Genomic DNA, 17,770 nt, shown 5'->3' with positions numbered 1-17,770 from the left:
AATCAAACCCTCTGTCCTCTGGATCATACTAATAGCTGAAGATGCAAAAAGCAGGTGACAGCGCCCTGTTCCACACATTCAAAAATCCCCCACGTGAAGTGACCCCATCACTGTACTGGTCTTGACACATATTAGGCTTACATTAATCCAGTTCGCAAAACTCACATTCCATTTCAGATAACCGAGATCAGATAACCAAGCTTCAACTTTAATGAAAGCACAATGGGAATAACATACATCCTCTATATCTAGATAATCAAATACTTAACTGCAAGAAGTTGGCAAATGCAAGGTTGAACAGGACTGAATGAGATAGATAAAATAGGATGAGGTGAAACAGACAATGCAAGGCTGGGAGGGTGTTCTCACAACCGACTCTACCCAGGCTAGCGCATCCCTAAACAGGTAGAGCCGATTGTGAGAAGTGCCAGGACTGGTGCTGATCCCAGTGCTCCTCACTCAAGTTGCCCAGGTTTTAAACCCAAGCTAAAAGTGAGGGAGGAGGATGCATGTGCACCCTTCTTCCTCACCACCTGGTCGTGTGGAAGCTCAAGCTGCTGGCAACTCAAGCTTCCACAGAGCCAGGCAGGAGGAGTGCCTGGCAGCAGTGCACTCAGTGCATTAAAATCCCCCAATGCACTGTGCTCATTGCATGGTGCATTGTGGAATGCAAGAGAACCCAGTCTGCTTCCCACTCACCACTCCTGGAGAGCTCGCACACAAGTTGTGTGGCCGTGTAGAGCAGCTCCAGCCCAGGAGCTGCTCCAATCGTGTGAGGAAGGCAGGCAGGCTCCTCTCCCTTCCCCCCGGCCTTCTCCAGCCACAGTTTGTGGGTCTTGTGAACAACCCTTGGGTTTTCCAGGTTGCAATTCTTGATGGCAGTGAAGTTCAAAAGGAAGGATTTTCTACTTCTATGCAAGCCTAACCTAAGCAAAGATAGAAATTCTACTATAGGCAAGCAGTAATAGCTTAATAACAACAACAGTAAGGCATAACCAGTTGCTCAGAAGTTCACGGAGGAAAAATTAAGGCAGCTCTAAATACAGAGGCTAGGGGGCAGCATGCCAAATAACATAAATTGTCCAGTTGGGGCAGAATAATCACTGCAGCCCCAAGAGAGAAGAAACACATAAGCCATAGGCTCAGTGGTAGATCGCATTTGTTACACGCAGAAGGTCCCAGATTCTTGCCATCTGCTGTTAGGCTAGAAAATACTCTGTCTAAAACCCTACATAGGCACAGCCGATCAGGGCAGACAACACTAAGTTAGATGAACCAATGCTCTGACTCAACACAGGTGGCCCTCACTATTCACAGTTTCAGCACTCATGGTTTCATGTATCTGCATTCTGGCAATATGTACCTGACCTCATTATCCACAGTATGTGGCATCGCATATCCATGGTTTTTTGCAGTGCAGTTCTGCTCTTATGTGGTCATGCTCTTGCTGCATGTGCTCACAGGTTGCGAGAGGAGTTTGAAGGAGGACAGTAGATTGCTTTGGTCTGCATGTTTAGAGTTTTTTGTGCTTCTAAAAATTTTGAGTAGCATTTGGCAGCAATGGCTTAGGAGCCATTGCCTTCAGGAACCATTGCTCTGGAGCTTTTGGAGACTTTTGGGGGCCATTTCTCTGGAGCCTTTGGGAGCCCTTTTTGGGCCATATCTGTGGAGCTTCTTGAAGGCATTTTCTGGAGGCTCTTGCAGCATTGTGCTGCCCTCATAAGATGCTAGTAATCACTTCTATAATTTTAATTTTGATGAAAGTTTATGTTTTAATTAAAATTATTTAATGTTGATAATTACAGAACTGTATTATTTAATTTAAATTGCAATTGCAATTTAAATGAAAAATTAAAAATAGATTTTAATTATCCATTAAAATTGATTCTCCGCTCACTCTTTGATTCTTACACAGTCCTCTGTGTGTGTTTACTTGAATTGGATTGAATTTTGTGCCACCTCTTTGGCAACCTACCAACCAATCAGGCCAAGGGGCTATGATGCTGCTAAGTGCTGGACCAACAGTGGGGCGAGGAAACATCATGATTACGCATTACTGAAGAAGCTGGAGGGCCCTGCTGGAGGATCTGGGGAGTGGGAGAGCAGGAGAGCTGAGGCATCCAAGGTACTGTGCTCCATCCTTTCTGCTTTTACCCTGTCTTTTCAGTGATTTTTGGGTCATTTTCCTGGGCTCCAGAACCTAACCCCTCAATTCCCATTGACTTATGGTTTCATTATCTGTAGTTTCGTTATCTGTGGTTGTAGGCCAGAACAGATCCCCCGTGAACAGGGGTGTAACTATTATAGGGCAAGGGGAGACAGTTGTCTGGGTGCCCACTGCCTTGGGGGGGGGGGGCGCGCAGAGGCAAGTCACATGACTGACTCCCCCAGCCACGCATCCGCCCAGGCGTCCTTCAGTTGTCTTCATCCTCCGAAATTGATGTGTTAAGACCTGGAGTTACCAGAACAGCATGTCTTTCTCTAGAACCATTAAATGACTTGCATCGTCCACAATTTACAAAACGGCCGTTTCATCCATGCCAATGTCTAATCCCCAGAAGGACCTGCTCTCGTGATTTCACTTAATTTTTAGCAAGAGAAATCACTTGACTACAGCTTCCAGAGGATCAAACATTAGCATGGATATCCTGTCTGAGGGCATACCACATGGGAGTTTTTTAAGGGTATGAATTGAGATAAAGTGTATGAGCACATTTTCAAGACACTGATAATAACAGTATTTTAACCTTTACTTGTTCAAAGCTAGTGGGGTCATTGGGGAATTTGCCAGAGGCATTACAAAGCACCCTTTAAGCTGGGACACCAGTAGTGCTCTAAACAGGGCCCTTCCAGACAACATAATTTTTCCATTGCTACAATTAACACCAGCTCCAATTCAGCACTACTTGTGCAATATCCCACATCTTGCACATCTCCCACTCTTACATAATGGTTTGGAAGAGAGCACTCTTGCTGCAGTGGAAGGGGATGTTTCCAACAGCATGAAGACTCTTAAATGTAACCAGAACTTTAGCAGTGGCAAGGCAAAGCAGGGGAGCTCACAGCCAGAAATTAAAATTTAAAAATCCAAGCAAAGAAAAGTAAAATAAATGGTGAGCCAGAGGGAGCAGGAACATTGCTGTGTATTCACCATTTAAAAATAGCACTGCATAAGCATTCAGATACTGAAGTGGCACATCATGGCAATATGCAGCCACCAAAACACATTTTAAAACATTTTTTAAAAGGTCACAAAATGGTACAGTTATGGGTGAGCATAGGAGAGAGTTGTGCTGTCATCACTAAAGGCATCACAGAGACCGTGGCCAACAGGTGCCTATGGTAAGTAAGTACGCAGTATTCCACATGGCAGTTACTCTAGCTGGGGAGAAAATGTGCATTGTCCCAGGAACGAACACACATACAAACAAACACATATATACTGCTACATCAACTCTTGAGGAAATGTGATATCTTTGCAACACACCTTGAGAGGGAATTCTGGATTCCCCACAATTAATAACTGTATGTACTAAAAATTACCTGGAAAGAACTTTTGGGGAAACTAGTTATAATTTAGTCTCTAACTGAAGGCCAGATGTAAACAGCTGGATGACTGTCTTAGCAGACACAAATTAAATTTAGGTTTAAAAAAAATTGCTGCCTGATCCAACCATATTTGCTTAAAGTAAGGTCAATTGATTTTGATGGGGTTTACTTTCACATAGGTATGTGTAACATCAGTCCCATAATTTAGTGGGGAGACGTACTGAAATTAGGAAGGATTATACTGCTTACTAGTAGCCACCTAATGGCACAGTGGGGAAGTAACTTGCCTAGGGAGCAAGAGGTTGCCGGTTTGAATTCCCACTGGTATGTTTCCATGGGAAACACCTATATCGGACAGCAGTGATATAGGAAGATGCTGAAAGGCATCATCTCATACTGTGCGGGAGAGGGCAATGGAAAACCCCGCCTGTGTTCTACCAAAGAAAACCACCTGGCTCTGTGGTCACCATGAGCCAACTCGATGGCACAACTTTACCTTTACCTTACAATGCTTACTATGATGCTGAATTCCTTACATTATTTCCTGGCTCACTTTCAAGAATCAGAAATGGCCACAACTCAAAGGAATGTATCAGATATTCAGAAGTTTTTTCCTTCTTAAGATGACAGAGAATGAGTTTTGCTGTCACACAAAGGATCTGGCTGTCACATCTGGTTCTTGGATAAGGCTGATTTTATAACATGAAGGGAGAACTTTTAGCTTCCCTTTCCCTAGGTATTCACATAAAGTGGATATTACATAGGGGCACAAACTATTGAGTGGGCACTGTACAAGACTAAAATGGCTTAAGCACCCCAACTGTAAAGTGTGCCATCATAGCATAACATTATTATTATATTTATATATGCACAGTGCAAAACCAGTTTTTAATGAAATGGCTATGTCAGAAACAGACTACCATGATAAACACACAATGCACAGTTAAATTCATTCATTTTGGATATATTACAAACTAAATTAGCTGTACATGATAGCCAAGAAGTGAGACCTTTTAAAATATAAAGGGATGAACTGAAGTAAGAAGTCAAACTGTATGGATATATGGCAGATTTATAAGTGAGTACTCCAGGAGAAGTTACAGTGCCTGCAAGTTCTTAGTCATTATACTTGAGAGCCTGAATGTACATGATTACTTTTCAAAGATCCTAGTGAAATTCAGCACTCATCTAAATAGTAGCAATCATTCTATATTTTAAGACTGAAACATAATTCACCATTTTAAAAAAACACAGTGCTTAAAGCAAACCATCACAGCTTCAGAAACTGTTTTAAAAGCTTTGCAGTGTGCAGCCCTGGAACATGAGAAGTAATAGTACAGTGCATCTGAGCACATGCAGAGTACCTTTCCCACACCATAGAACCAGCACAATCAATATCTACAAAGCTGAAAGCAGGAGGCTGACCCTCTAGATCAGAGGGTACAACTACTTGGCAGCTCTCTCTCTCCGATTTTAATATGTGATTGCAGCTTACTGTAAACTACATTAGTTGCCCTGCAATTGACACTAGTTTAAATGACATCAGCCTTTTTCAAGTGGGACATTTAAATTCAGTGCTTTGCAGATGTGTTATATGCTGGACAAAAAAGCAAACCATCATAGCCAAGAACAAACAGAAAATATATTCCCTTAACCAAGGAAACTAAACTCTACAGATCAGGTGCAAGGGAAGGAAGGGGTTCCAGCAATCTCCTCCTTCCTTCAAATATACTTTCCAATATATAAGTTAATTAGCAGGCCTTCATTACTCTTGTGTAAGGAAGTCTAACTGAAGTCAATGCATTAGCTATGTTTAATATTTCATCGCTTCCCTTTCCTACAAATTAACTGCAAGTTTGGGTAGGTTTCTTTAGAAGTCACGATGCTTTTCTTACAGCGTCTGGGGGGGGGGGCAACATGTACAGTAGACCAGGCAAGGGCAGCTTTTAAGTATTCGCGAGTCAAAATCAAGAATTTAGGAGGCATCACACACACAACCAATTTACACGTGGGCATTTCACTCCCCGTCACTAGAGGCAACCAGAACCTTGGAGCAATAGTTGGCACCACCACAGAACCCTTCCCCCGCCCCATATATTCCCCCCCCAAATTGCCGCGTCCCCCCGCCCCGGGAAGAGACAGCAGCTTTCCCTGTGCAAAATCCTCGGCGTTATTATTACCTCCTCAGGAGCCATGGAGAGCGCTGGTTCTTGGGCTGCAGGATCTATCCATCTGGCAGACAGTGGGGTCGGCTGCAGGTGTTGGAGCACACAACGAAAGCTGGAAGCGCTCTCTCGATTCACCCCACAGTGTTAAGGCTGAAGGCTGCGGTACAGTCTGCCCCAGATAAATGCATTAACAGCAGCCACCTCATGATTCATTAATCAGTCCCAGTGACCAGAACCACAGAACGCGAAGGGAAAGGGAGGTGGGGAGGAGGAGAGGCGAGGGCTTGGAACGGCAAGCCTGGTCCCCGCTGGAACTCGCGCGCGCGGAGTTCATTAATGGATTCATGACTCTCTCAGTCCCCGCCTTGGAGCGCAGCGGGAGAGCAGAGAGTCGGCTGCCCAGAGCAAGCCAGCTGGAACGCGCTGAACTCACCGGACGCCCCGCGCGTGCCAGAAGGCGACTCGCTCCAGGCGTGCCACCGCCGGGCTGGGCAGGCTGAGAAAAGGGGAGGAGCTTTGGGGGCAGGTGACTTTCCAGACAGCCCGCGCTTGATTGCTCCGAAGGCAGGCGCCTTGTGCTCCACGCGCAGCTCGCGGCGAGGCGCAGGGGACTCGACGGCGGGGGCACGCGATGCCCGCCCTTTTGCGCGCGGATCTGCCCGAGCTTGGGCACCAGACGGGCAGCGAATCAAAAGCATGGGCGCTGTTCTGACGAGAATGGCCCGTCCAACAACAACGACGTGGTGGCATATAGAGCAGCCTTTTGAGCACTCTCTGCCATAGCAGGAACTGAAATGCGTGGCGGGGGGAGGGTGCAGAAGGACAGTAGGAAAAGAGCCTTTCTGTAGAGGAATGTCGACTTGGAGCATTTTCACAAGTGAGACCCTCTTATGCACGCTTGATGAAATAAGTACTTGCTTAGGAATAATAAATATGCCTTTTACAATCCCCAACTATGCATGTTTAATAAATAATAATTAAGTTAATTTAGATTTGTGTATTAAATACAGAAGTAAGTCTCAGGACCTTCAGCAGGGATTTCAGCCACTTCCAGTCACTTGTGAATGTTCTTAAGGCAGGAGAGAAAAGAAGAGAATCTTGCTCTTCTAAAAAGAGCATTCTCCTTCATGTAGTGTTTGAGTTACAGATGCAGAGAAAGCAAAAAACAAAAACACCTATTTAAGCATTACTTGTAAAAATAAATATGGTCGTTATCTGTGCTCCAATCCCATCCACTGTTTGGGGGAAAGCCCTCTTTCCCATAATATCTTGACCTTGCCATGAGTTTTAGAGATGGACAAAATGAGCAGGAATGATTCTGTGGAAAGAATCCACACCCCTGAAAAAATGGGGCCTCCACTTCCCTGACATTGGTTTCGTTTCTATCTCAGCCCAAGTAATTCAGTGTAGGACACAGCGGTCCATAATTTTTGAGTGGCCTTGGCAGGTAGCTAGTGAAAAATTCTGTTTAGCAGGGGTGTAGCAAGTTTGGGGAGGGCACTGGGCCTAGATTTGGAAGTGGGCCCTCTTCCAGTCATGCCCTTGACACCAGCACATCAGCTTTAAAGGTGTGGCCAGCACTGGGCCACAGATATGCTGCCTGTTGTCCTCTCCCAGCTGGCAAACAGGGTGCTTCCGTTCTCTCTCAAGCAGGAGGAGCAAAACGGAGCACCTGGCTGCTGAGCATTTGGACACATTCCTTGTCAGCCTCTCCCGGCTGGCTAGCATTTTGTTTACTGGCGGAGTACTTCCTTTCTCTCCCTTACCAAAGAACCCAAGCCCAGCCAAAGCACCAAGTTTGCTTGGGTTCCAGCCATGCCCTTGCACGGGTGCCAGCAGCATGCCAACACACTGGTATGTTGCCAGCATCTCCCAACTGGCAAGTGCTTTGTTTGCTCACTAAGTGCCCTGAGCAGGGGGATCCTCTGATGGCCCCTATATACCAGTGGTTTGGGGGTGGGGGTTTTCTCCTCACACTCAATGGTAGCTAAGCCCTAGCTGGTTGCCATCATTTCTTCCCCTCCTTGTGGGAGGAGTAGGAAACGAGGCTTGCCCCTAACCTCACACTGGGCTTGGAAGCATTCAAGACTTCTCAGTGCTGAGTTCCTCCAAAGCCTGGAGCAAAATGTGAGAGGTGTGCCTGCTTATTTCTAGGCTTGTGCATAAAACTGGGTTGGCCTGTTTGGTTCAAATTCGAACCAGCTTCAAACCAGGATGGGTAGGTTTGGTTTTGGTTTTGCTCAACCCCCCACCCCCAGTTTGGTTCAAATGCAAACCGGTTCTAAGAGGTTCTACATAGGGTATAATGGGAACTCAAACTGGCCCATTATTCCCTATGTGGAGCACCTAGGGGTACAAAACTGGGGGGGGGAGTGGATGGGTACCCTAACCCACCAAACCCCAAAGTAATCGTACATTCCTGTAATTATTAATGCTTTTAAAGATTTTTTTGCATTTCTTCCACAGGGCATAATGGGGATTTCAGGATGCCCCATTCCCCACCTTTGGGGAGGTGTCTGGGAACCCCAAATTGGGTTTGGGGACATGGCCGGTTGTGCTAGAGCTCCCCCCAGGCAGCCCCAAATCGGTGGGGTTTACAGGGTTTTTTTCAGGATTTTTTTTAGTTCTCGCCTCTCTTAACAGTCTATCTCAGAGTGGATTCTCAGTTTGTATATAATATTATTAAAAGCTTTTCAGAAGGGCTGCTTGGGGGGACTCCAGAGCCTACCAGAGAGCAGGCGCGGCTCTTGAACTCTCCTCCGGGGTGAGTGGGGGGCGGCTTCTTTAAGGTAAATGGAGCCGGTGCTCCATGCCGCCCCACAGCCCCCGCGGCGGGGAATCACCTCTGCCACTCACCTGGCTGCTGGCGGGGGCTCGCCTCCGCGGGAGCCAAGTGAGTGGCGGAGGCAATTCCCTGCTGTGGGGGCTGCTGGGCGGCTCCATTTACCTTAAAGAAGCCGCCCCCCCCGGAGGCATGTTCACGAGCCACGCCTGCCAGAGAGCCAGACTCATCTGCAATGCATAGGAGTCTGTCCCCATTCATATAAGTAGAACAGTGAGAGTGACCCTAATTGCTGTGAACTCTGAACTCAGAGTTCACAGCAATTAAGGTCACACACAGTTCTACTTATGAATGGGGACAGACTCCTATGCATTGCAATGAAAGGAAAAAAAATTTTTTTTTAATTATTTTTTAAAAAACAATAAATCCTACAAACCTGGGGCTGCCTGGGGGGAGTTAAGGCCATACCTGCCATGCCCCCGGACACACTTTGGGGTACCCTTGCACCCCCAAAAAGTGGGGAATAGGGCACCTTCAAATCCCCATTATTCCCTATGGGAGAAATTGAAAATTGAAAAAAATCTTCAGGAAATCATTAATAATCACAGGAGTATCCAATTGCTTTGGCATTTTGTGGGTGGTAGGCACCCCTGGGTGCCTACCACCTACCCAAGTTTTGTGCCCTGAGGTGCTCCACATAGGGAATAATGGGCTGGTTTGAGTCCCCATTATACCAGATGATAAAAATAATTTTATAAAATTCAAAAAATCATTAAAAATCATAGGAGTGTCTGATTGCTTTGGGGTTTGGGTGGTAGTTGGCACCCATGGGTGCCTACCACCCAACCCAGTTTTGGAGACTCAAACAAGTTTGAACTGGTTCAAATAGAACCAGGCTCTGTTGGGTTCAAACTCGGACCAGCATTGCCAATTCAATGCCCTGTTTGGTTTGAGTTTGAACCTTTGAACTGAACTGGTTTGCATTTGAATTGGTTCAAATTAGAACCTGTTTGCACATCCCTAATATTTCTCACTACTGGAAAGCACAATTATTTATTTATACCCTACCCTTTGTTCAATGGCATTGGGACAACATACATAGTGTCTCCCCAGTTTTATTTTTGCAAAAGGCACATGAGATAAGTTAGGCCAAGAAATGATGACTTCCATTGACTCAAGGTCATCCAGTGAGCTTTATAGCTAAACAGGTATTTGAGCCTGGATCTCCCCAGTTGAAGTCTGTCACTCTGTCCACTATACTTGACTGTTTGGCTGAGTAGGATACGAACAAGTCAGTCCACCATATTGGCTTAGACTGAAGCCAGATTTTGAGTGAAATCATAACAGGAGAAGGGAAAGCTTATCAGGTTGTGAAAGGTTTTCCCCCTATCTGCTGGGCTTGGGATCTCCATGGTAGTGATGGGTAAACTACATACACATCCTAACAGCTGCCTATGCAATGAGTTCAGACCCATTTTAGAGAGCTCCTCTGTACTCACCTGCAGGAAAAACATAGGAATATGGTCATTACTCAAGGACTCACTGGAGGGCAACAGCTCCCCACCACCACCATCCTTGTGGCCACCTGACAATATTTTATCATAAAGGTGCACATATTTTGCTGTAGGCTGTCATTGTCTCCTGCCTCTGCTCTCGCTACATGGGGGTAGCACAGTGTACTTATGGAGAAAAGAGGCAGTGATGACATAGCACAGATGTCCAGTGAGTGTCTTCATGATAGTTATTACCTAATGACAGAGTTCCCTAGAGAGGTCTTTAATCACAGATATTGGAATCCCTGGACCTCACATCTTTAGGTTTCCCCCTCTCAAATATCCACTGTTAGATCCCTCGGCCAAGTATCCTTTTGTTCTTTGATTTTTCCTTGTTCTTTGACCTTGAACCCAATGGTAACATCCCTTCACAGCAGGAAATGAGACCAATGGGAACTCAGAATGTTGCATTCTCAACTGTGGTCCAATGCTTTGGACCTTCCAAGTGGTCCAATTTGGACCTTCCACTTCCAAATTTCTTTGCTGCAAGTCCATCAAACAGTAGAGGAGGAGAAAAGAGGCCTTGACTTATATCAAGGACAGTGAAGAAGATGCACTTCAAATGGTCAATAACGTGAAACTATTCAACACCAATAAAACAAAGCAGGCCTACAAGAAAGAACAAGTCAAGAACCGAGCAGAAAAATGGAAAAATAAGCCCCTGCATGGTCAATATTTGCACAATATAAGTGGAAAATCAGACATCACCAAAACCTGACAATGGCTTAAGAATGGCAACTTGAAGAAAGAAACAGAGGGTTTAATACTGGCTGCACAAGAACAGGCACTAAGGACAAATGCAATAAGAGCCAAAGTAAAAAAATCCACAACAAATAGCAAGTGCCGCTTTTGTAGAAAAGCAGATGAAACAGTGGACCACCTAATCAGCTGTTGTAAAAAGATCGCACAGACTGACTACAAACAAAGGCATGGTAAGGTAGCAGGGGTGATACACTGGAACATCTGCAAAAAATACAAGCTACCTGTAGCCAAAAATTGGTGAGACCATAAAATTGAAAAAGTTGTAGAAAATGAAGATGCAAAAATATTATGGGACTTCCGACTACAAACAGACAAACATCTGCCACACAATACACCAGATATAACTGTAGTCAAGAAAAGAAAAACAAGTTAAAATAATCAACATAGCATTACTAGGTGATAGCAGAATAGAAGAAAAAGAAACAACAAAAATAACAAAATACAAAGATCTACAAATTGAAATTGAAAAGCTGTGGCAGAAGCAGGCCAAAATAATCCCAGTAGTAATTGGCACCCTAGGTGCAATTCCAAAAGACCTTGAAGAGCACCTCAACACCACAGGGGCCACAGAAATCACCATCAACCAACTACAAAAAACAACTTTACTGGGAACCACCTATATTTTGCGACGATATCTATAATAATAATAACAATATTGATAATAAAATTCAGCCATCCCAGGTCCTTGGGAAGGGCTCAATGTCTGGATAAAACAACCCAGTCAATAACAATTGTCTGACTGTGTAAACAAGAAATAATAAATAATAATAATGTAAGAAGCTCTGTTAGGGACATTTTCACCATCATTGGCTTGCACTTTAATGCTGCTTTCTGTGGTTGGGATAGATAATATGAATGGACTACTCTGTATGAAGCCATCCACCTTTCCTCCATATGGTCCAACTCTTCCTATTTATCATGCAGAGTCCCTATCTTATGTTTCAGTGGTCTTATGTTTGCTTTTTAGGAAAGTCTTGTTAAAATGTATTGTAGAGGTATTATGAATGTGTCTCTACTTTTCATTGGTGGAATATTTTAGGGTTTGTTTTTCTATTGGCTGATGTCCCACCCTCATCTCTATACGTTCTTATGTGCCAATTCCAGCATCTTCCCAAGGGCCTTTTGTTTACATTCATATATAGCAGTGAAGGCCAAACCTCACTTCATATACAAAGTATGAGAAAGTGCTAGTGTCGTGTACTATAAAGTACATGTGCAGACCACCCCTGCCTTCAGGAGGTTTTTCCACTGATCTATAGAACTGGTGATCAGGCAACAGAGCTACAGTGGAGATGGAGGAATGGAGTATACATCTAATTCTATGGCATAGAAGGACCCATGGGCTGCCCTGCTTTTGCCCACAGATTTCTGTTGCATGTGCTGTAGGCTTACCATTTGGCAAGGCTTTTTGGGCGTTTATGCAGACTGAAGACTGAAGGCATTGTTGTTTCTGCTCCACCTGTTCGACTCTTCTCACAGAACCGGGTATTTTGGCAATTATTTCCAGAGTTTCTTCTCACGATCAGTGAGAAGAGCCTCTAGGGGGTTAGCGGGGAGAGCGGGCTTAGCCTGCTCTCCCTGCACACGAGCAGGGCGGCCGGATCAGCCGCCCACACGACTGCCGGCTCTGTTACGGAGCTGGCAGGGGCTGGGAGGATCGGGGGCCGTGCGGCCCCCAGAAGTTCCAGCATGCCCTGTGTGAGCGCCCCGGCATGCTGGAGAGACCTCTGAGCCGGGAGGCTGCTTTTCAGCCTCCCGGTCGGGCGTGTCCTTGTGAGTTGCTGCGGTGCAGAGCCGCGTCGCAGCAACTCACAATCCATTAACCCAGGTTAGTGGAGCACTCACTCCGCTAACCTGGGCTAAGGGGCGTGCTACTTAAGCGGGCTAGCCGCTTGTAAGCCACCGGGCTCCCCTGCGAGCCCGGTGGTTTACATGAGCAGCAAAAATCGGGCTTGGCTCTCCTAGCCCGATTTTTGCTGCTTGTGGGAATAGCTTCCCAAAGTCATAGCTGTGTTTGTAGCAGCACAAAGAAAGAGTATTGTAACATTTTAAAGACTAACAGATTTATTGTAGCATAAGCATCTGTGGACTACAGTTGACTTCATCAGACACATGAAGTGTAATTCTCAGTAGGCAGGTATACAGGTATGTACCCATGGTTATACAGAAGAAAAACTGGAAACAAAGATGCAAAAAGGTCTCTTGCATTTCCTCTTGCATTTGACATTACTTTCCATTTTTTCTCTACACCCATGGATACATATACTTGCATAATGGAAATTATACTTCGTGCATGTGGATTGTTGTCCACAAAAGTTTATGATCCAATACATTTGTTACTCTTTGAAGTATTGTGGTGGCTCAAACCATTCCCTTGGTGATGTTATATGATGTTTCGCTACTTCTTTTCTTCTCTCTCCCCACTTTTCATTGTTTATTCAAATATGTATTTTATTCAGTGATATATTTGCCTATGTATATGAAGTTGTATGATGTTATCAGTGATGGTTACTCTTTTTCACCTTAATTCACATCTCAATGAAGAGGGAGGGAGGATGGATAACAGGGGGAAAGAGGATTATAGAAGAAACTCAACTGATACCTATTTTCGATAATATCTCCCCAGTCTACATGATTAAAAGGGGAACACACCAGCTGCGGGCTCATCATGACGTCCCAGTGCCCTCCAGTGCTCCCTCTAAGGCATGCGCTTGTGCAAGCGCAGACAAGTTTTAAAATGTCCGCTCAGTTAATTTTAGATCCTGCTCAAGTTGAATCAGAAAGGCCCCACTCTGATGCACATGCACAACACTGCCTTGATATTGCCACTCAGAACAAAACTCATTTCACTCACCAAAGAAAAAAATTAGAGGGAACAACATTGCCCTCCAGGCACTTCCCTTTATCACATGCCATCTGAATGGCAGCTCTACATACTCTCCAAATGCTAGCTTAAACAAGCATCTATTCTTTTAAATAATTATATGCAGCCACTGGGTGACTTTTTTCAGTAGTTTGGGAGGTCTGGCATCAATATCAATCAGGGGTCTAGAGTGCACAGAACCAGGCCGGGTGGCTCGATGGGGTGTGTATGTGTCTCACTTTAACGGCGGGGGAGGGTGCACTTAGCCCTCCCTCTGCTTTCCCCCCACTGGCGCCCAGTATTTTACATGTCCTATGGGATGGCAGCGTACTTCCCTGCCAGCTTGTTTGCTCTTCGGCCGGAAGTGGTCGGAAGTAGCTGGCAGGCATGCACCCACATTGCAAACATGCACCTGCCTACTCGACGTACGAGCGTGACATGCGCACCCAGTGGGCACATGCGCGCCAGCTACTTCCGGCCACTTCCAGCCAAAGAGCAAATGGGGCAGCAAGGAAGTACACTGCCGCCCCGTCGAACATGTAAAATACTGGGCGCCGACAGGGGAAAAGCAGAGGGAGGGTAGGTGCACCCTCCCCCACCCTTAAATTGAGACACCCCCACCATTGAGCCACCCGCACCTTCAAGCTTCAAACGCCCCAGTGTTCAAACCTGTTTGGAGGCCTGTAAAAGGACCTCCTCCAAACAGTTTCAGGCACATCCCTAGTCTAGAGCTCCTTCCTTTCTTCTTTGTCTGTCTGTTTGTTTGTCTGTTTGTCTGTTTATTTGGCAAGGCTCCAACACTTGTACTGGGGCTTTTTAGTTTAGAAAAAAGACCACTAAGGGGAAACATGATAGAGCTCTACAAAATTATGCATGGTGTGGAGAGAGTGGAGAGAGCAATTTTTCTCCTGCACCAGGAGTCATCCCATGAAACTGATTGCCAGGAAGTTTAGGACTGAGAAAAAGAAGCACTTTTTCTACACAGTGCCTATTTAATCTATGGGATTCTCTGCCACATGATATGGTGATAGCCAACAGCCTGTATAGCTTTTAAAGGAGATTAGACAAATTCATGGAGGACAGCTCTATCAATGGCTACTAGTCTGGTGGCTATAGGCCACCTCCATATATCAGTTGCAGCAGGGGAGCATGCCTTTATCTCTTGCCTGCAGGCTTCCCAGAGACATCTGGTGGGCCCCTGTGGAAAACAAGATGCTGGATTAGATGGGCCTTCAGCCTGATCCAGCTGGGCCGTTCTTATATGCTAACAACAGGGCAGCTCCATTTTCTGCTTTCCATCAAATCCAGAAGCAGTATTTCAGTTCTTGAATGAATGTTTGAACAGAGTTATGGGCTGGATAAGGGTCAAGAGATTGAAACAATGCAAACAACACAGAGGTGCTTATTGTTGGCCATCCTAGGGCTAGAAGGTTGTTGGTTTAACTTGACTTGGATGGGGTACTCACCCCTAAAGTGTACCCCTGGACCCAGCTTGCTGTTGGAGTCTCAGATGACTGCAGTGGCCAAGAATGCCTTTCACCATCTTAGTGCTGTCAGTGCTCTGACTACTTTTCTCAGACAAGGATTTAGCCTCAGCCATCCATGCTTTTGAGGTGGGGCTGCTTTTGAAGGTTCAGCAACTTTCACCTTTTGACAGCAATAAGCCATTGGAAGCATATCACTCCTATTCTGGCTCAGCTGCACTGACTTCCTATTAACTCCTATGCTCAGTTCAAAATATTAGAGGTCACCTTTAAAGCCGTGCCTGGTCTTGGTCATGTGCACTGAATGAGCATCTTCTCCCATAACTCCTGTACATTTCCTCAGATCTTCTTGAAGGTGATTCTCCACATCCCATCCTTTATGGAAGTAAAAACTAAGGAACACAATGAAGCATATTGGCCACATCTCTGCTAGTCTTTGGCTACTGGGAAAGAGCACATGATTTGCATGCAGAGGGTGCCAGGTTTGACCCCTTCAGATGTAGAAAGCATTTCTTGCTGAAACTGAAGCTGGGATCTACCTGTTTGGACTTAAACTGTAATCTTTTTGGCTGTGTTATGCTTGTTGAGTTTGATTTCTTATTATGTTTGGGGGGATGTTTTTATTATAATGATTATTTGTTTTTTCTGTGTTTTATACCTTTTCAGGTGTGATAATTCTGGCAGGATATGTGGTAAAATGTTAAACAAAATAAATACACTTTAATGAATACAATCACTATTAAAATCCAGAAAAGTAAGATGCAAGTAAAAAACTGCTCTCAGAAGATGTTTGCCTGCACAATATTTATTAACCTTTTATGGCTCCCCTTTATAGTACATTTTTATTTGCTTCCTGTATAAAAAGAGCTTTAGCTAAAAAAAAAGCCAAAAAAACTACAGTTGAATATTCTTTTTTTATTTGTACTATTAAAGCAAAATTTAGAACTCTGTATTTCAGGCCTGAACAGTAAAATTCCCAGTTTGAGAAAACAATTATTCTGAGGACAATTAAATTCACATAGAGTATTTTTAAGTGATTTACTTTAAATTTTTAAATATTTTTCTCTGTTTTCTTACATTTGTTTTAATTTTCTCTCTGTGTTATAGCTGCTGTTCCACCAAACTGCAAGTCATAGTGCTTCAAGCATGTGTGCATAGACATACAATTAGAAAAATGTAGAGATAGCTGCATAGCACACATGTAACATACTATAGCCAATTTCTGTGGATAACGAAAACATGAATAATAAGACCTTGCATCTATGGGGATATTGAAAAAGACCTTGCATTTAATAAGACCTTGCATCTAATAAGACCTTGCATCTATGGGGATATTGAGCTTAAAAAAATCTCTTAAAAGGCAGGAAGGGGACAGAAATAAGGGTAGAAAAGCATAGTACCTTGTTCTCCCCCCATCCCCCAAATTGTCTTTTTTCATTTAAAATCTTTTTTTCTTTTTCTTTTTACAAAAAAGAGCCACAAAATGGCTCTGCACTTCAAAATGGCAGCCAGAAATGATATCGGAAGTTTTGTGGCAGCAGACTAAGTTTTGAACCTGAGGCTAGTGGTGGACTGGATGATGGTAGGAACACACAGAAACTTAATCCAGACACAATAGATGTAAGGTTGACTGGGAATATGGATGACTTGGAAGTAGGTTTGCAACTCATGTTGTATAGGTTTGCACTTCATGCTTAATATTATTTTACCATTTCTGCTAAGGCACGTGCTTGCTCTCACGCCCTGTGATGATGCTTTTGCTTTAAATGGGGGAAATTAGCTCTGAAACTAATTGCAGACATGCATACAGCAATATGTTTTTGGACCATTGGTTGTAGATAAAGACAAATCAGCACTGGGGTACTCCTAGTGGAGCAATGGACTTGACACAAGGCTTTTGAAAACAAAGAAAAGGTTTATTAAAGATAGAAACATACAAGTAAACAGTGGTACTTGGCAGTCCTCAGAGAACCTGTAAGGGCTATGCACCTACAGCAGGGTTTCTCAACGTGTGTGTCCCCAGATGTTATTGGACTTCAGCTCCCGTAATCCCCAGCCCCAGTGGCCTTTGGTTGGGAATTATGGGAGTTGAAGTCTAATTACATCTGGGGACCCACAGGTTGAGAAGCCCTGACCTACAGGAATGCCATGTCTTAAGCAAAGCACCAATCTGCCAATTTGGTGCACTCTTAGAGCATAGTGGGCAGGCTGTATCTGAAAAACCACATTGACAGAGAGGGTCTATATGCCTTGCCTTGCCTAACTCTGCGGAGTTTGTGTGCGTCAACTCCAAATATGTTGTCCAGTCTTTTGAACTTCCTGGCAGAAGGCATGGTTAGGCATTTGGTTAGGCTTAGACATGGTTAGGCTGACACCCATGAAAATAGAGAGCAGGAGAGCCTAGGCAGTTTGGGATGTGAGTTCACAACTAATGAACAACTAAGGAACAACTTTAGGTTAGAGAGTCCCCAGCCTTTGCTGCAAGTCTTGAGGAGAACTAGAGGGTCCCAGACAGTGACAGAAGCAGGTTTTGGGAATTCACATCTGGCCCATGTCAGGGAGACCTTAGCCAAGTTGGTGGAAGTTGCTAGCTAAGGCCAGGAACTCCA

The 17,770-nt window shown here is 44.6% G+C and overlaps 1 protein-coding gene across 2 annotated transcripts in view; it reads right to left on the bottom strand.

The window, feature by feature from the left end:
- LOC128348722 (heparan sulfate glucosamine 3-O-sulfotransferase 1-like) overlaps positions 1-6,321 on the bottom strand; it is a 137,545-nt gene extending 131,224 nt beyond the window's left edge. For both annotated transcript variants that reach the window (XM_053304323.1, XM_053304322.1), the window contains exon 1: positions 5,730-6,321. The gene's annotated coding sequence lies outside the window, so the exon portion shown is untranslated. The remainder of the gene's footprint in view (positions 1-5,729) is intronic.
- Between the last annotated feature and the right edge of the window lie 11,449 nt (positions 6,322-17,770).

This window comes from Hemicordylus capensis, chromosome 3 (assembly GCF_027244095.1).
Source record: "Hemicordylus capensis ecotype Gifberg chromosome 3, rHemCap1.1.pri, whole genome shotgun sequence".
NCBI lineage: Eukaryota > Metazoa > Chordata > Lepidosauria > Squamata > Cordylidae > Hemicordylus > Hemicordylus capensis.
The sequence above is the reverse complement of the archived record's forward strand: the minus strand, read 5'-3'. Positions and strand labels throughout refer to the sequence as shown.